This window comes from Monodelphis domestica, chromosome 4 (assembly GCF_027887165.1).
Source record: "Monodelphis domestica isolate mMonDom1 chromosome 4, mMonDom1.pri, whole genome shotgun sequence".
NCBI lineage: Eukaryota > Metazoa > Chordata > Mammalia > Didelphimorphia > Didelphidae > Monodelphis > Monodelphis domestica.
In genome coordinates, this window is record NC_077230.1 from 279,374,724 (window position 1) to 279,395,527 (window position 20,804).

General features: G+C 38.5%; 1 protein-coding gene across 2 annotated transcripts in view; it reads left to right on the top strand.

Moving 5' to 3' along the window:
• KCNJ5 (potassium inwardly rectifying channel subfamily J member 5) overlaps window positions 1–20,804 on the top strand; it is a 48,088-nt gene that overhangs the window by 1,755 nt on the left and 25,529 nt on the right. Inside the window, exon 2 of one of the 2 annotated variants that reach the window (XM_007495120.2) lies at window positions 1,262–1,354. The exons of the other annotated variant lie outside the window; for it this stretch is intronic. The gene's annotated coding sequence lies outside the window, so the exon portion shown is untranslated. The remainder of the gene's footprint in view (window positions 1–1,261; window positions 1,355–20,804) is intronic. 2 annotated transcript variants of the gene reach the window in all.

Consider the following 20,804-nt stretch of genomic DNA (forward strand, 5'->3'; position numbering starts at 1 on the left):
AGAAACTTTGTAAGCTGTATGGAGTTTTTCTCCAAGACAGGGTAATGCCCCAGTGAAGGATCCTTAGGACTTGGCTTTGCCTCCTATCTGTGGGAATTCTTTGGTTTGGATTTTGAGGTGGGGTCAGGTTCCTGTGTTCATACCCACCTCTCCCCTTGCCTCAAGTGATCAAAAGTTCTAAGAGCTCTCCTAGATTCCAGATTGGGTAGGACAAGCTCAGGAACTACACCAGAGAGACTCATCCAAGCATCAAGGGCAGAAGGGTAAGCTAGCCTTTCATAAGGGCCTTGCATTACCAAATACATACTTTTTGGTACCATTTCATAGCTCACTAACTAGTATGAATACAGCCCCCCAGCTCCTTAAAAAAAAACTGAATAAGTGGAAAAGACTTGGTAATGAGAGAGTTTATAGAGGAAATTTGCATTCTCTAGCACAGCTCTAGACCCACCATTATAACACTTTGAAAATAATAGGAAGATATCTGGTATGAGGAGTGTGTGGGGATGTGTGGTAAACAGCAAAGAGAAACTGTCACTCCAAGAAGTAATGACATCATTCCACTTACAGGTATAATGTAATAGAACTGGCCCTGGGAGGGGGGGCAGAGTAGAGGAAGGGGAAAGGGGGAGGATGGAAAAGTTAGGTCCAGGACAAATGGTAGAGAAGGAATAAAACAGGGCTCACAGCCATTGTGTGCACAAACACATCAGAACTGGGCTTCCCCAGAACAATACTCTATACCCACAAGAGGGATCATCCATCTCTTCTCAATATCCCAGGTCAGACCCAAATCCTTCTCATATCCTTTGAAATCTGAAAATAACTGGATGTACCTGCTAGGAATTATGGATGGGTCCCAACCAGGTATTTCTTACCAAGTTTCTGTCCCCATTGAAGCATGTCTACCTTTCTAGAGATGGGTCCATGAGGGTCCAGGGTGCCCAAACTAGAAGAGAGAAAATGGCAGCATTAGTCAGGAAGATTAAGGAAAGAAGAGGAATGGCCTCAATAGCTTCCTGTGGGTAAAGAGCTCTGTGGGGCATGACTATCAAAGTCACAGTTCCCCAATAAAACTTTCTACCAAATTGTGCCTTGCAAATCCTGCCCAGAGTGTCCTGGGTAGTTCAGAGCCTGTCCTACCATGGAGCCCAGCAGAGACATCAACTCAGCTCAGTCACAAACAGCAGTTCCTCCATGATTCCCCAGCTGCCCGCTGCACTCACATCAATCAGACTGAATCCCTTTGTTATCCCCACAGATGCTCCCCTTAGCCCCAGAAGATTTCTGCTGTGCCTGGCATGAACTCTGGTCTGGGGATTCTTATGGCTGCTTCAATCTATATGTGATGAAGGTAACTAAACAGCAGGGAAGACCGATGGTAATTCCCATTCACCAGTTTTCATTTCCTCTGCTTTCCCTGAAAGTCTTCCTGACCCTTATGTTTGTAATGGCTCATGGGGAGCCAAATACACTCTACATAGTGGAAAGACATCCATGACCTATTTGTTGTTAGTCTAGAGACTATGTTGTTCCTGCATGGATCCAGGGCACTAGAGTGGGACATAATTATTCTCCTCCACTGGCTTTCATCTTTGGATCTCCCAGCATCTTAGTGTCTCCACCAGCAAATGAAGCCTCAGTATCCCAACTGTGAATGGCCCACTGTGCATGTTACTGGTTTTCGGAGAATAAGTGTCCTTAGAAATCATCTAGATAGGGCCCCTTACTTTATAAATGAGGAAACTGAGGGCTCAAGCAGTTATATGACTAGCCGAAGGTCCAAAAAGTAATCAATTAGTTCATATACACTAAGTAGTATGGTGGAAAGAATGTTTGACTTAAAGTGAAGCAAAATTGAGGTTCAAATCACACCTCCAATCTCCATTCTGTGATGACTGATAAAAGCATTTAACTCTTTGACCTTTTATTTCCTCATCTGTAAAATGGGAATAATATCTGTTTGATGTTGTTCAAGCACATCCAATTCTTCATTACCTCACTTGGGTTTGGGATTTTTTTTTTTTTGGCAAAGAAAAAAAAACTGGAATGATTTGCCATGTCCTTATCTAACTCATTTTACATATGAGGAAACTGGAGCAAATAGAGTTAAGGGACTTACCCAGAATCATACAACTAGTAAATGTCTGAGGTCAAATTTGAACTCAGGTCTCTTCCTTGATTCCAAGCTTAGTGCTCTATCCACCACACCATATAACTGCCCAATAATATCTATAGAACTTATTTAACAAGATTGTAAAATTGTTGTGGAGTTCAAATGGGAAGGAGGGAGGGGTTGGTAGGAGGGGAGTGTCCCAAAGGTCTTAGTGCAGTTTTAAGTGTTAATAGTTTAAACCATGATTCAAATCTAAATCTTCTGACCCCCAATTTCATTGTACTATACTATGGAGAAGCCATGGGAAATCTTTAATTGTATCCTCCATTATGCTTCAGGACTGTTAAATTTGAGTGTTTGGGGGAAGCCAACTCATAGTTCTAAACTAGAGACTATTCAGAAAATGAATCAGCTCCATCCTTTCTCTAATTCCCTGACTGTAATCCCATAAGGCTTCTCAAAGCCTATCAGAAACAATTTTCATATTCTCCCATATGGATTAACTTCGGAGTCTCTGTGCTGGTGGAGGGGAACAATGACAAAGAATTGTCTATGTGGCCTTGGAGTGTATTATGGGATCATCTTGGCAGCAAATTTATATTTCTAATTATGTTTTGCTTAATAAGTTAAAATGTGTTGCATTCCCTGATCAAATGTTGTCGGGGTATTTTGGTGAAAGAGAAAATTGGAGGAAGGGAAGAACAAGGAACTGGGCTAACTAAGTGATCTAGGGAAGCCAATTAAAAGTTTATTGTAGATGATAGTGAAGAGAATGCTGTGCCTGCAGTCAGGAAGACTCATCTCTGGCCTCAGATACTTATTTGCTAGCTACATGACCCTGGGCAAGTCACTTAAATTCATTTGCATCAGGTACCTCATCTGTACAATGAAGGAGACCAAATGACAAATCACGCTGGTATCTTTGCCAAGAAAACTCTACGTGGGATCACAAAGAATCAGGTGTGACTGAAAATGATTGAACAACTGTAAATAATGGACCTTCAGATAAATATTTATTCCATTTAACTGAAAAAAAAATCCAAGAGGTAGCTGCATTTCTAAGGATGGTTAGGGTGATGGGTGAACAATGTCAGACTGAAGATAGCCTCAGCAAAGGACCCTAGAACTCAGCAAGGACACTGTGGGGGGCTCCTCAAGAGACCTTGGAAGCTAAGGAGCTTTGGGGAGAGCTTTGATCTAGGTCTGCCTAGGGACCTTGATAGAGACTAAATTCTTCCCAGCCTGATTTTTTTTAGCTCCTCCCACCTTGGCATTCTGATAAGCAGGCTATTCTAGTAAACAGCGGTCCTGAGGGGCAGATAACTTTGCACAGATTTTTGCTGCAAGTTAAGAGTCTGAACCAGACTTGTAACACATGGCCCTGGAGGCTGGTTCATTATCTCTGTAATGAAGGGGAGGAAAGAAACAAGAATGATCTGTCAAGCCACTAGACAGCCACACAAGTGGCCACCAACATGCAAGGAGAGGGGGAAAATCTCTCTCTCTCTTTGAGGAAATTGAGTCTTCCTAACTGACCTGGGCTGCCCACCTTATCTAGTCCACATGCTTTACCTCCTTCTGTATGACGTGTTGTTTTTCTGGCTAGAATAGAAGCTTCCTGATGGGCAAGAATTGTTTCGCTTTTGCTTTAGGACCTCAGCCTCTAGTGCAATGCCCGACATATTGGAGGTAATTATTTGATTTATTATTTCATATACAATTGATTCCCTACCTAGACTGTAAGCTACTTCAGACAAAATAGAACCGTCTCTCCTAATTACACTTCAGAGACAGCTAAATATGGAAGGGAGCCACTAACCCAATTCTCCCAATTTACAGATGGCACAACTGAGTCCCACAAAGGGAAAGTCACCTGTCCAGCCTCACGGCTAGGTTGTGGCAGGACCTTGACTTAAGAATCCAGTCCTCCCAGCATTCGGACCAGATGATTTGAACTCACTGAGGATAATCAGAATCTCTTTTTGCCATTTCCTTATTTATTTTGAAATCGAGCATGGTATAAATCAATAGATTACTGGACTTGAGATAAAGAACATGAATTTAAATTTTACCTCAGATGTTTGCTAGCTAGTAGTACCATTCTCTCACCATGCATTGCCTCAGTGTCCTCATCTATAAAATGGGAATAATGCCATTTGTAATACTTTTCTCACAGAGTTCTGAGAATAGTGCTTCACAAACCTGAAAACATTCTATTAATATAAGTTGTTAAATTCCAGTTTCCCCTTAACTATCTTTGGCCTAACCTTTCTGATTCAAAAGTCATTATCTTTCATATAGAAGATAGACACAAAATAGGAATTTTGTAGTTCTGTTCTTTGATAATCATTTATGACGACTCATTTATTAAGCACCTACTAAGCATCAAGTATCTGCACCAAACAGTGGTTCTATCCTTTCCTTCTTTTTCTTGCCATATTATATGCTTTAAAATGCTTCTTTGGTGACAGCAGGGTAGTTCAGTGGATAGAGAGCCAGGCCTGGAGATGGGAGGCCCTGGGTTCAAATGTGACCTCAGACACTTTGTAACTTTATAAGCCTGGGCAAATCACTTAATCTCCCCTCCCTCCCTCCAACTGCCTAGCCCTTACCATTTTTCTGCCTTGGAATAGATGCTTAGGATTGATTGTAAGACAGAAGGTAATAGGGTTTTTTTTTTTTGATAAAATTAAATGCCCTTTTTTTTTTCATTTTTACTGGCATTAGCTCACCCTGGACTTTAGCATTAGAATCATAACATCTCAGAATTTGTGGAATAGAATTAACTGTCCCTTGACTAAGAAGAATATCCTTCTGTTCCTCTTCTTATATTTTTAAACTTTCAGGTTTATCTTCGGTTAGCTTCCTTCCATTCTTTGTAGGAAGGAAGTTAACCAAAGATAAACTTGAAATGTTCTCTTTTTAAATTAGAGAGCTTCTTGTGCAGCCACACTGGTTTCTAGAAGGAATTATTTCACCTCCCTTTTCTTTAAGGTCACTTTAATTTGCAATTTCATTGTCAGAATTTCAGTGTTGAGAATCTCTTATCCTTTAAAAAGAAAAAGAAAACCCTTACCTCCCATCTTAGAATACTATGTTTTGGGTCTAAGACAAGAGCAGTAAGGGTTAGGCAATGGGGGTTAAGTGACTTACCCAGGGTCACACAGCTAGGAAGTATCTGAGGTCACATTTGAACCCCGACCTGGCCCTCTATCCACTGAGCTATCTAGCTGTTGCTCCTGTTCTTTTTAAGAATTTTTAAGAAACCTTTTATCTTCCCTTTTATATTGGATTATTGAAGCTTGTATATGTGCCAGCTCAAATTAGAGAGCTATTGTGCTAATAGAAAAAAAAATCCAAGTTCTCTATCCATAGTCTCTGCACTGGTCCAGAAATATATAAAAGCATCTAGATTATTCTCAGCCCTTTCTTCTGATACTTTCTTCTGAAACTTTCCAGGTTTCTTCTCTCTGAAATCCCTTCTATCTCTAAGTTTGTGATTCTACAATCTTTTGCTATTCTTCTTCTCTTTCACACCAGATATTGACCATAGTGTTTGCCATTGTATCTGGACATTTTCTTGCCATCTCTCTCGGAAATTTCTATTTTAAAGTCCTCTCAGTCAGGCTGGTAAGCTAAATAGCTTAATAGCTAAAGCTATTTTTCCTCATCTTCATGAGGCGAGTCTTGAACTCCTATCCTTGTGAAGAGCTGATCATTCTTAAGCCATGGTCCAGAAAACCTAATCTTGTTCTTTGATACCATCTGCATGCCCAGCTGCTCACTTCGTGCCATCCTTATTTGGCTTCCAGAGTTGCAAGCCTTTAACTGGAAGAAGACATTAAAAAATATATCACATATATCAATGCCTTTCACTTTCTTCCCATGGTTTCCATGGGTGTCCTCACCTGTTACAGCATGAATCAGCAGATGCCTGTGATTCTGTAGCCCGCCTGCTGCTGCCAGAGGCTTCTGGCAAGTCTGCTTCTGATTTTTCAGTGGAGCCAAGCCCTTCATCCTCAGAAAAGTAAAAGCTTTAAAGAAAGACTTGAAATTTTACAATTTGAATGGATTGGAGCCCAACACATTATCACAGTCGTATATTGTTAGGATGGGAATTTTTAAGTGCATTTCAACAGGAACCCAAGGAGCTTTTTAGATGGAGAGATGTGCTGCTTCCTTCAAACTCCCCGATCTTTATTTGTCATCATAAACTCTTTACCTGAGATCCAATCATGTGTCTCTAGCCACCCACTGTACATTTCTACTTGAATACATGTCAGAATCAAAAACACGACTTGTCCAAAGTTAAGCTTGCCATTTGTGTCACGAAAACCAATTCCCTCTCCTGATTTCCTTAGCTCTGACTATAACAATATGTTATTTCATATTTCAGGTGCCAAGCTTGAAAACCTTGGAGTCCTTCTCTGACACCCAGTCAGTAACCAAGTCTGCTCAATTCCTTCCTCCAAATGGCACCCTGTATTCATCTCTGATTTTCAATTCATTGGTCTGCTTCTGTCCTGTGACAACCCTCCTGTTCTCATGCTTGGGCTGAGTGGTCCAATTATTCTTCCAACTCCTAACCCAGATCTGCTGATCCTTTTACTTTTTCACTCTTCTGATTTTCTGACTTTCTTTATTGCTTAGTCTTATCAATGGTATCCCCTAACAGTTCTCTTTAGTACATTCTCTTATTTTAGAGGGAATAGTGCAAAGTTTCCTTGGATGAGTCAGTGGTTCTGGATTTGCATCTTGATTTTGTAGACCTTAGATAAGTCATTCTCTTTCCCCTTCTGCAAAGTGAGAAGTTTAATTAGAACAAGAGTTTTTAACTTGAAAGTCAGTGGATTTCGATATAACTTCTTTCCTTTGTAATCTATACCTTTTATTTTATGCATTTAAAAAAGTTATTCTCTGTAGGAGCTCATAGCCTTCATTCACCATACTGTCAGAGGGGTATAGGACACACAAAAAGGTCTATACTCCTTGGATTCAAAGGTTTCTTCCAGCTTTAATGTTCTATCATCAAGTGAGATGATTTGTGTAAAGTGCTGTACAAATCTAAAAGTATAATATTAATATTTATATTTTATAGTATAGTATTTATAGTAATAAATAGTACCATGTTCTCATCTTTTTTAAAAGTTTGGCTCAGATAAGAGATGGAGAAAACCAACTAACTTGTAAAATACTTTGTATCTCAAATCCTGAAAGCCTTTAAATTATGGTTTAACTAATGGTTCTGGCATCCTACTGAGGAAGGCTAGTGCTTTGGGCAGCTCTCAGATGACTCACTCAATGGTATAGCTGTCTTGGGGCTGCTCAAATAATTCCTTCCACCTTTGGCTAACATAGATTCCCTTGTGCTATTTTGTCACTGATTCTGCATGCATCATTTGAGGATTATTTTATATTTTATGCTCTCCAGATTCTTTCTAAGAGAGATAAAATAACTGCTTTTTGTAGCTGCATAAAAAGCATTAGGATGGTGGTTTTGCAGTTATTATTATTATCTCTTTTTGATGGAGTTTAGGTACAAATGATCCTGCAACAAGTGGTTAGTCTGCTGTTATTCTTTTATATTTAATCCTTTGTGGGCTGTTGCACAGGTGAATAAAATAACTGCTTTTTGTAATTTAGTAAAATTATTGGAGTATAAACACATTCTCTGTAGCATCCCTGAGAGCATCCTTTGTACCACTCTAGAAGTAGACAAGACAATTGGGATGATATGTACCTCTTCTTGTTCCCACCACAGTTTTTATTTCCTCCACTAGGTACTTATATTTTGACTTTTTTCCCTTTGGGTTCCATGTAGCTGGGAGTATTTTGTATGACAACATCTACTAAAAATGTTGTTTCTGAGTTGTTATGGGTCCTTGTTATGTACTAGAGTTGGTAGGAAACATGGTTTTTATATTTGTTTGGGGTTTTTTCCCTATGATAATGCTAGTTTTAGTATAATTTATTTTGCATTTTCAAGGAGATTTGCATTTTTGTTTTCTGTTAATTTATTTAAGATAGAGAGATCCTGGTGCATAATTCTACCCACCAGATCATGCTATGCTAGATATTCAGTGGGTGCTCAGTTTTTGCAACTTGCAGGGATGTGTTACAATACTTTGTGCCATTATTACTATTAATCTTAGATATTGGCTGGTTCCACCCCTCATTTTACTCAAAAGACAATGAAAGTCCAGATTTGATGAAGTGATTTACCCAAGGACCATAATTAATAAATGGCAGAGCCAGGATTTGTGATTCTAAGGCAGAATTTTTTACCCTTTTCTTTGTCCTGGATCCCCTTTGTCAGTCTGGTTAAGCCTAGAGGTCCCTTCTGAGAATAAGATTTCTGAATGCATAAAATTAACTACATAGAATTATAATAGAAAGCATTTATGTTGAAATACAGATATTTAATATTTTTTAAGTAAACCGTGAATGGCACAACTATAGAACAGGCACAGAATGCCTGTTCCAAGGCCAGTAGTGCTCTTTTCATTTTACCACCCACTGTCTTTCTTTCTAAGGCTCCATTTTCTCTGGCTCGCCCTGCCTCACTCATTGTCTGACTCCTGTATTTGCTTGTTCTTATTCCCTTTCATTCCCTTCTATCAATCTCCAGGATTAATGTCTATTGCCATCTCATCCACTCTCTAAGGATCTAATTTTTACTCTTCGGCTTCGCCTCCGGCTATCTCACTCTGGTACTTGCTTCTCAGTTTGCTTGTTTACCTAGCATTGCTTTCCTTGGCTCCTGCCGGAGTTCATGTATGATTGTTCATATTTTCTCATGTATTCATAGTTTCTCTTCATCTCCTTCACTCTGCCCCTTTGACACCCTTCTTCTCTCCTCTCTTACAATCTCCTGTTCTCACTGGTGAGCTGGCACCTGCCCAGGGAATCTGTCCCTTGGGACATCTAGAAGATGCCATGGTTTTCCATTTTGATTTAATTATTAAGCCCCTTTGTCATTTAATGATACATCCATAATATAGCTGACATTTATATAGTAGTTGATGGTCTACAAAGGCCTTCTCTAAGTTGTCTTCTTTTATTCTTACAACAGCCCCATGTTTTCAGTATTATGAACCCCAATTTGCAAATGAAGAAACTGAAGCTTAGAGAAATAAGTCATGGGACTTCTAAGTGGCAAAACTGGAATTCAAACTTAGGTCTTCTAAATCCAGATCAATGCTTATTCTATTATACTGAATGTGTATGTGCATAGATATCTGCATATAAATAAATATATATGGGCATGATATCATTATGACACATATGGTATGTGACGTGCACATGTAAGTGTGTACACATGCTTGTGTGTAATCACAGGTGTGAATCTATATATGCACTGTAACTTGCCCAGATATACATGTGCATGTGTCATAATGCATGCAGTGAGTCTGTATATGTACATGTATGGGCATATATTTGCAAACATATGCTGTAATGGAAAGGGAATTTTTCTTTGCATTTAGAAAATCTGTCACTTTCCAGCCCTGTGACTTAAGGTAGAACTGTCAAACATACTTCCAGAATTCTAATAAAATTAAATAAATATAAATAAAAAATAAAATAAATTTAAATTAAAAAATTAAATTAAAATAGATAAAAATAAAATTAAAATATTTAACAAAACAAATAAAAATACAATAGAATGTAGGTAGTGTTGATATATGATTTTCTAGGTCCATGTTGTTATTACTATTATTTAGGCATGCCTGATTCTTTATGACCCCATCTGGGGTTTTGTTGGCAAAGATACTCCAGTGGTTTGCTGTTTGCTTTTCCAATCCATTTGGTCGATGAGGAAATTGAGGCAAACAAGTGATTTACCCAAGTTCAAATAGCCAGTAAATGTCTGAGGCTGGATTTGAACTCAGGTCTTTCTAACTCCAGATCTAGTGCTCTATGGACTGTGCCACCTAGATAGCCCATTTCTGAGCCTCTATTTGCAGGGATCCTTATGTACAATGGCATGTTACCTTTCTGAGTCTCATTCATTCATTTTCAAGATAATGGTAATAATATATACTTATGCATATGTATAGATATACATGTGTATACATAATCATATATTTCAATATAGGTGAAGTATATAGAAATACAGGTATATATGTATGTGTAGATAGAATATATGTGTATATATATTACATATTTATATATTAGAACACAGATGAGATGAAAACACATAGCTCCCAGGTATAAAGAAATGCTTTGATGCTTTAGTGTGATCCATCCAAGGAGAAACTCCCCTCCAGGATACAGATAACAACTTCACCTCTCTTCCTGATCTGGGACCATTCAATCTTCCACAGAAGACCCAACTCCCCAGTGCTTGGAAGGTCTAGCTCGTTACTTAGTTTGTGGATACCAATGGAGCATCATCCCATTTGCTGTACTGTCACCATGTTGCATGCATGCAGCAGTGCAGAGATATCTATAGACATGTCTTTTGTTTTTAGCTGCTTTCTCTGTCACTTTTCTCTTTCTTCTGAGTGTTCCTGGGCTCCTCCTTTATTGCTACTCTTCTTACCTGTCATGCCTAACATTCTCCAAGGACTCAGCACTAGAACTATCCCTCTAAAAATCTCTTGTTCTTTTTATGTGATCTGTTCCCCTCCTTCTCAGATCATTTCATCTTCATTTCCAGTCATCTCAAAGATGGGTATGGGTCCTGGCATAGGATCAACACACATGCAGATTTTCAGATGTATATAATAATAATAATAATAATAATATCCAAAGAAATAATAGGAATATACTTTCTCCATAATTCTGGAGAATATAAGCTGTTTATCCTCAGGTAACACACAGTAAAATGTCAAGTGAAATTTAGATTTTGCTTGATTTCGATTTAGAGAGCCCAAAGAAGTGGACCTTGTCAGCCTCTCAGCTCTGAGGACTACCTGCTCTTTGGATTTTGTTGGGGAAGCAAATCTATCCAGAATAGAAGAAAAGCCCCAGCCTTCCATCCTCCTGGGCAATGATATTGCTTAGCAAACTCTGTTCTATCTTTGTTGAGAGAAAGACAAACACACCAGACCTTTGAAAATCCATACTCTCTATCAGTAATTTGTTCTCAGCATCTATTTCATTTTGAATTGCTAATTTATTCAAATGGATATTGAAAACTTCATTCAAATGAAGAATGCTTTTGTTCCTGACTTTTTCCAAAGAGAAAACTTCCATAGGAAAGAACAACTCCTCCAGCTTCTTATCAGACACTGTGTAGTGATCTTGACCTTCCACTAAAAACAGACACCATTTAATTGTATTTTCTATTTGTTTTTAACTTTAGTTGAAACTCTGCTTGGCTGTTTTCCTTCTTTCTTTTTTTAATGAAAAACTATGGGATTTAGCCACAGTTCTTCTAATAGGGAACTTGTTTCTCTCCAGATACCAAAAAAATAATGCATGAGGCTTTATTATTTCCTCATCCCTGTGAGGGGGAATCCTCAAAGGATGCAGTCCAAATGAGTAGCCAATTAGCCTGGGGCATCTGTCATACTGAAACCTGGGAAAGGCTAAAGCAGTATCCTGGCAGCCACAAGACAAGCAGAGTCTTGGTTGAGTCTTCTGGCAGCAGCCTACCTCCTTCCCCTAGCCTCTGTCCTCCCCATTCCCCAAGAACTCTCTTCCCTTCATCTGGCTCCAGAGTCAAGAGTTAAAGTTTTTTAAACATCAGAACTTAAAGGATTTTGAAAACCAGAGTTTTCAGGATTTGTAATCTAAAATGTTCTGTGGGTTAGTTGGTTTTCACCCATCTTCCTCCCTTTACCCCAGAAAATAAACCATATGGCATCTAAGAGAAAGAAAACTCCTTGAGGAAAACAATGGGGTTTTTTCCCCTTTTATCTTTGTATCTTTAGCACCTAGCTTAAGACCCCATGAATATAGCAGTGAATAAGTTCCTGTTGGATCAGATTTCTCTTGGCCTCAGTGTCTTCATTTAGGAAATGAGGCTAATAATGAACTCATTGAAATAATTCAGGTGCTTTAAAAATAAAATCAGCATACCTATTATTATTATTACTATTATAATCATCATCATTATTAATATTTTAGCACACAGGATATTTCGTTAAAGGCAGAAAGATTACAAGATGGAAAGAGCACTGTTCTTGGAATAGGAAGACTTGAGTTCTAGTCCTAACTTTACCATTTGCCAACTGCATGATCTTGCCAAGGTAAAAGCCATCGCAGGCAGCCTGTTTCTTTTCTCATGAGATGCCACAAACACCAGCCCTTTGGATCCTCTTTGATCTAGAATAGACTGAGTCATCCATCTGAGAGCCTTCCCCTTTTCTTTGTGGAGGATGGTCCATTGACATAAAAGAGAAAGCCTGAGCAGCTTTGTTCTTTTGGAATTGCTAGGAAAATTCATCCCATACTCTGGGACCAAATTTAGTTTAGGATTGGGAGAGGCAGCCAGAGGATTCAGTGGTACTCTTGAACCCAGGAAGATCTAGGATCAAATACTGCCTCCTACTCTTAACTAGCTGTATTGTCCTGGTTAAATAACTTAATCTCTCTCAGCCTAAAGTCCTCATCTGTAAATTGGGAATAATAATAATAATAATAATAGCTCCTACCTCCTAGGTTGTGTCATGATCAAATGAGCTAATTTATGTAAAACATTTTGGAAACTTTAAAATGTTATATAAAGCTAGCTATTAATAATGGTGATAATATTGAGCAGCACAGGGTCAAAGTCATATCCTTAGGGACAGGGTTAACTGATCTGGTATCCTCATCCCATTGGGACCTGATTTTGGCCCCATGCTATTCAACATTTGCATCAATTACTTTCATTTTGTTCAAGGTCTTGCATTTGTAGAGTTGTGTATTCAGTCCACTGGGAGCAGCCCAAACAATGACAGGGAAGAAGAGGAAATGCTGAGCTCTGGGTACAGCAAGCAGCCTGGTTTATTTGAAACATGGAAAAGGTAAAAGGAAATCATGGAAAGGTAGATGGGAGCAGATTGAAAGTATAAAAATAAAACCATATATATAAAACAATAAATATAAAACAGTTGTGTTTGAGTTTTATCCTGCAGATAACAAGGAATCCCTGAGAGACTATTGCTCAAGGGACTAATAATGGTCAGATTTGAACTTAGGGAAGACTTTTTTTTTTTTTTGGTCAACTGCTTGGAGTTGTGATCATAGGAGGGAGATACTGGAAATGGAGAGACCAATTAGGTGGCACTCTGAGAGTCCAGGAGAGAAAGGGTAAGGGCCTGAATTAAGGCACTAGTCATGTGAGAAAAAAAGGAGATGGATGAAAAAGATATCGAGGATTAGGATAGAAATTTGTTCTGTGATTTCATAGGTAAAGCAGATTCCCAGGAAATTAATCTCTCTGCCAATGAAGATGAGTCTCTTTTCTGAAACTAAGTATTTTAGAGGGTTGCCTATGTGAGTGAAGCCCTCAAAATGATAGAAGGTCATTAAAACTACATATAAGAATCCCTTCAGGCTACATATTGACTTGGAAAATCACATATTGACATTATAACAGTTTTATTGTATTTTTTTAAAGTTTTGTTAAATATTTCCCAGTTAGTCTGGTTCAGGCCACACTGGGAAGTTCCACTGGGTATCTGAAATCTTTGGCCTAGACCATTAAGTAGTTGAGTGACCTGCCCAGAGTCACACAGCCCATATGTATCAGAGGTAGATTTCAACCTTGGTTTTCCTGGCTTTGAGGCTGACTTTCTATCTAGTACATCATCATGGAGATTCTCTTTTTTCCCCTTTTTTTTCCCCAGTTACAAATAGAAACAATTTTTGACAACTGTTTTGTGAGATTTTACAATTCAAATTCTCTGAATTATCCCCCTCTTCCCCTTCTCACCCCAGTCCCAGTCTCTAAGATGGTAAATAGTCTGATGCAGGTTATACCAGTGCTTTCAATGCAGATTCTCTTCCAAAAAATATGGAACTAGAATTGACTAGAATTATCAACTGATTAGATGTGAACAAGCAAAGGAGAATTAAATGTCCAGAGTGATTTCAAATTGTGAACCTGGATAACTAGCCTGATCATAGGATCACAGCTCTAGGGCTATAAAGAGCTTTGAAAGCCACAGCCCTCATCCCTCTCCAAGAAACTTGCATGCTGGGCTCTGCTGGTGAGCCTTATTTCTAGAACAACCATACTACTTCCCAGGCATTTCTAAACCAGGTGGCCTATAGTCTGGCCATCCTCCTCAACCCTCTCAGGCCAGTTTTTGTCTTATTTTGCCAGGAACCAAATCACGATGCCAACCTCTTTTCTAGCTCCCCCTTATGTACTTTCTTCCCCTACTAGAATATAAACTTGTTAAGCTCAGAGACTGTCTTGCTGGTATTTCTATCCTCAGCATTAAGCATAGTATTAGCTTGTAGTAAGTACTTAATAAATGTTTTCCATTCATTCATGGTCAACAAAATAAATAATCTGGAGGCTCAGTATCCTCATCTAAAAACAAGAGTATTGGATTATTGATCTCTAATGTGTCTTTCATATCTAACAGTCTACAGATGAAAGCCTTAAAGGAGGGATAGAGATTAAAAGCCTTAGAACTGGGGCTTGAGGATAAGAATAACAGAAACTAAATAGTAATAATAATAGCCTCAGTTCCCTCATCTGTAAAATGAAAATTTTAAAATAAGTGACTTCCAAGGAAGGTTCTTGCCAATTAGTAGAGGTCAGACATGAGAACACCAAATAGTTTATTTCCCTCAAAGCATTTCTCTGAGTCGTCTAGTCTAGAAAAAATCTGTCCTATGCCCCAATCCAAAAGTGAACTTGGTTCCAGAGAATGGTATAAACTTTCCTAGCAATTCCAAAAGAACAGAGCTGCTTGGGCTTTATCTTTTATGTTGCTGGACCATCTCCTATAAGGAAAGGGGAAAGGCTCTCAGAAGGATGACCCAGTCTATTCTAAATCAAAGGGGATCCAAAGCTCTGGTGTTTGTGGCATCTCATCAGGAAAGAAACAGACCGAGCTGAGCTGCAGAGAAATCCAGGCTTTCATTTTCCTTCAGTCTGGAAGATTCATCATTAGCATTTACAAAGCATCGCCTCTTTGTGGACCACTTATTATCTTGACAATTGGAGAATATCTCTTAGGGGGACAGCTCTGTAGTAATGAATAGAATCCATCAGACATACTTTATTCTGAGGCCTCTTTAATAAAAGGGATCTGCGTTCTCTCTATTCCTCAGCTTCAATGCAGATCTCAGTCAGCTCATGAGACAGCATCATTCTCCTACACAACCATAGACACATTTTAAATTTCTTGCAAACTGCAATACAGAGCATGGATAGATAATCAGCTCTCGTGTACCAACACTAAAAAGAGGGAGAAACTGCTAGGATAGTCCAAAAGTCCTTTCCATGATATATTGCAAGTGGGGGGATTTAACCGGCTAAGGACCTTCTATTAAGACTGTTATGTAAAAATGAATTTGAATTTCCCAAGTCCATACCAATTAATGGCAAAGAGAGGCAGCTTCAAGACTGTTGGGTGGCATAATAAAAAGCTATGTGAACTTTTAAAGCTCGGTGCTGGAGATCTAAGCTTATTGACTTGGAGAGATGTCTCTATTGCAATGTCCCAGGGATCACTGTTCAATATTTTTATCAATGCCTTAGATAAAGTCCCAGAAGGCATGCTTTTCAAATATGTAGATAACAGGTAGGAGCTTGGGCAGATGAGGAACACATAGAATAACAGGATCAGGATTCTAAAAAATCCTGTCAGGTTAGAATGATGTGCCAAATCTATTAAGACAAAATGTAATGAGGAGGTTGTTGAAGATTTTTTTAATTTCTTGAAAAACTATAGAATGGGGAAGGAATGATTAGACAACATATTAAAAAAATTGAAGTGGACAGCAAGATGAACAGGTCAATTTATCAGCCACAAAAATATTAGTGCACAAACACAGGGTCTACAATTAGGCATGGTATGTTTCTGCTGCATTTATTCTGGGCAGGTTACATCTAAAATATTATGTACAATTCTAGGGACCACATTTTTGGAGAGACATTGACAAACCTGAGCACATTAGAACAGCAAGAGGCTAATAGGCTATACCATCTCATTGAAGGAACTGGGTGTAATTAGCCTAAAAAAATAAGACTTGCATGGAGAACAGGGGACATGATAGCTGGTTTCAAGTATTTCTGAGATTATCTTTGGAAAGAGGGATTATGATTGATAAAAATTAGCATGGCACAATCAAGACTTTGCCCCAGGGTGTCAACAGGGAGGGACAGAAGAGGCAACTTCTTCCATGGAGAAAGGGACATTTCTTTCTCAGAAACATGATTCCATTTTTTATTATGTGACTAATGAACAACATCAGGAACATTTCAATATATCGAGAATAAAGAAGGTTATGTGTGAAACTGTGAATTTATAAAGCTTGAAGGTTTTTAAAGTGTATATTAAATTTAAAATTATAGTAACATCCCCTCTCTGGCTTGTCCCCTTCTGAATTTCCTTCTACTTTCTTGTTTTTTAATGGTTCACCGATACTCTTCTTTTTTGTATCACTATCATTAACTTCCACCCCTGCCTTCAAATAAAGAAGTACTTACTTATAACAAATAACTCTAGTCACACAAAACAAACACACTAGCCATGTCTGAATGGGCCATGTTTCTTCCCTGAACCTCACTTGTCAGACTTTTGATATCCTGTGATATAATGTGACCCCCATCACTATGGGTACCCCCTCCTAAGGTCCTCCTTCCCCATCATCCTTTGAAGGGATGCACATTAGACTCTGGGAGACAGAGCATTCCCTCTCCTGGTAAGCCCACACCCTAAATTAGACAATTCTCTGTACTGTCAGTGCCTGCCTACTCCCAACCAGAATTTCTAGTTTTAGTTCTGAAGCCCTATTCTCTTGGGCACTACAGGAGAACACTAGAACAATGAATAGAAGTTGCAAAGACACAGATTTAGACAGAAGGAAGGAAAACCATCTTAATAGCTAAAACTCTCAAAAAATGTAATAGATTACCTCCTAAGATACTGAGTTCCCCATATCAGGAGATATTCAAAAGGTGGTTGTTTGACCAACAGGATATGTCAAAGGAATTCCTTTTTAAGGTATTGATTAGACTAGGTGATTTCTGACTTGTCTTCCAATGCTGATATTCTGTAATTGTGTGATTAATTTGCTGAGATACTTAATAGTGTCAATATTCTGATTTCCTGTTTATTAGTCAGAAACAAGTTTCCACAGAATCACTGAATCAGAAGGGAGTGCCAGAGGTCAATAAGTCCATCCTCCTACTGTCACTACCCACTGTTTATTCTGTTCTTATAGCTCTGCAGGGAAGACATTTTTTACAGCTTCCTTAAAATGTTTACAAGCACTCTTATAATCCCTCTGGCAATTTAAACCCATGTTTCTTTCCTTATCAGAAACACCAAAGCATCTTATTACTAAGAACTCATTGTCCTAAATATTGACTTTGTGATTTGCTCCAATGTTATCCTCTTCCCCATTCAGTCATCCCAGGTGGAAGGTAGGAAAAGCCTTCTGATAACTCATGAGTCCCAGATGTCTCTTTGTATTACATTTCAGTCCAATTCCACAAGCTCATTGCTCTATTTAACCAAAAATGGTCATGGTCAGTCCAACCAGTAAGCCAGTGTGACTCTCCTGTAATGCCTTTGAGGCTGCTGGCAAGAATAATTGGTCCCAAACCTCCAAGTCCATTCCCACATTCACTGCCTAGGCATCACTCCCAGTAACAAACTTTCTGGATGTACCCTGAGCAGAAGTGGGAAGCTTTATCTGAATTTCTGCCTTTGGAGATGGGTCCCACAATTGTGTCAGTGTCTGAGCCTATAAAATTGGGACAAGACGCCAGCCTTCTTAGGGGACATCAAGAAAGAAAAGAGACCATTTGATGGCTTAGCCAGAGAGGAACTGAAGATAAGTAGGTTCAGCTATTCCAGAAGAGACTGGGGAATGGAGTCATTGGCTGGAGGTCCCTTAAGCTGCCTCATCTCCTTAGGATGGGATAGTAGTTATGTAGGATTCTCCCAGCAACAACCTGCATAGTGAACTGAATTCGTTCATCTTGAGAAGCTCCCAAAGACCATCAAATAAAGTTAAAAGGAGTTGGGATCTACATTGAAGGAGATAATATCTCTTAGTATTAAAATAAGTTAACTTACCAGGCAAAGAAAGGCATCACAAGTTCAAAAACAATCTCTTCTGGAATGGAAAAATGCCCCTAAGAGAGCAGGGACACACACAATATATAAGTGGTGGGAAGATTCCCCATTTTCTCTCACTTTCCTTGCTTAATGAATCCTTGTACATTCTTTGAAGGTCAATTCAAATATTATCTTGTCTAGGAAGCTTTTCTTTATCTTCCTAGTTGGTAATAGCTTGCTCCTCCCCATCCCTGACCCTGACATCATGGTAGCACTTGGTTTTGTAAGGGGATAATACACTTTTTGTTTAAATTAAATTAAATTTTATTCACTTCAAAGCATTTATTTTCTCTCCCTCTCATTTCACCACTGCAAAAAAAAAAAAGATAATATACCTAACCAAGCAAATTCCCACATTCTCAACATCCAAAAAAGTATATCTCATTCTGCATCTTGAATCCATTACTATCATCAGCCTTCGGGAATCATAGTTTATTGTTGCATTGATAGGAAATCTTTTCTTCACAATGTTTTTGTTACTGTATAAATTGTTCTCCTGGTTTCCGTGCTTTCACTCTGCATCAGTTCATACAAATTTTATGAGGTTCCTCTGAAACTATCCCTTTTTATCCTTTCTTACAGCGCAGCAAAATCCCCAACACATTCATAAATGCCAGAATTTGTCCTGCTCTTGCCAAACTGATGGGCATCCCCTTAATCTCCAGTTCTAGTGCCATTATAAAAACACTATTGCTACTACAAAAAAGCATTTATATTGTGTGTGTGTGTGTGTGTGTGTGTGTGTGTGTGTGTGTAGTTATTTTTCTTTTGTGTCTGACACTTCATATCCCCATTTAGGATTTTCTCGACAAAGATACTGGAGATTTACCATTTCCTTCTCCAGCTCATTTGGCAGATGAGGATGAGTGACCTGTCCAGGATCACATAGCTAATTAGTATCTCGGGTCACATTTGAACTCAGGTCTTCCTGACTCCAAGCCTGGCACTATTCACTGAGCCACCTACCTGCTCTAAATCTGTTAGCACTATGGATTAATTTGGAAAATGTCTTCATCATTCAATATTATGTAGTATCACATTATCATTATCTTGGTTGTTGAGTTTATCCCTTTACTATATTCTAACTTCCAGGATTGTCTTTCTATCTCCCCTACTACAAAGTGTAAACCTCAAAATTCCTTAGACTTATAAATGTTGGAAATTTCACCATTGGGATATTTCATACTTGGAAAATTTCTTACTGATAGTCTATTGGAATGGGAACCCCATTGGCATGGGAGGTTCCTTCTCTTCCCTTCTTAAGATTACTTTAGACTATCAGTAAGAAATTTTCCAAGTATGAAATATCCCAATGGTGAAATTTCCAACATTTATAAGTCTAAGGAATTTTGAGGTTTACAATAGTAAGGACTTATTAAATGCTTGTTGAATGAACTAAAGAAGTATGGAAGAAGAACCAGGCTTATGGACATGGAGAGTAATCATAATGATATTTGAAAGTAACCGTAGTTTTCATTTATATGGCATTGGGAAGTTTGCAACGTCCTTTCCTCATAATAATTTTTAATTATTGTCATGTCATATTAAGGAAACTGAGGACTGAACGGAGCTTATGGGACTTGTCCAAGGCTATATAGTTAATAAGGTAAGAGCTCAGGCCTAAACTTGAGGCTCCAAAATCCAGCATTAGGCCCAAATCTTCTCACCCCCAGGTCAGGACTCTTTTTACCAAATAAGTCTTCCCTGATGTCATTGAAGGGTGCTAGAGAGTCCCCAAACCAAAACTATTTTCCCCAAATTGCATAAGTTTATTTTATTTTGTCATGCTACTTGCAAATCCACCAGTTAACAATTCATTTTGGTTAACAAACCCTTTGAAAAAATGCTTATATACAATAAACGGGATGAGAGAGGTTTTTATGGACATGGCAAATGGGTGGATTTATTTTGTTTGACAATGTGTATTTTTTAAAAAGATTATATTTTTCCCTCTTTATTTGGGTTCATAGGATTTGAAGATGGGGAGAAAGGATCTATTGATGGGTTGCATCCAAAAAAAAGAAGAAAGGGTCACTAAAGCACTTATTAAAATGCATAGAAGGGGGCAGCAGGGTGGCTCAGTGGATGGAGAGCCAGGCCTAGATTTGGGAGGTCCTGGGTTGAAATCTGACCTCAAATACTTCCTAGCTGTGTGACCCTGTGCAAGTCACTTAAGTCCCATTGCCTAGCCCTTACCACTCTTCTGCCCTGGAAACAGTACATGTTATTGATTCTAAGATGGAAGGTAAAGATTTCTAAAATTAAAAAAATGCATAGAAGAAAACAGAAGGAAATTCAGAAAAGAACACAAGCAGAATAGCATTGAAAGTTATATGTTGAAATTATATATTCATTAAAAACAAGAATTACTTGAGAGGTTTGAGTTTTCACAGAACATTTTTTGGTTCCACTCTGTATATAAAAGGGTTTTTTTTGTTAAATCTAGA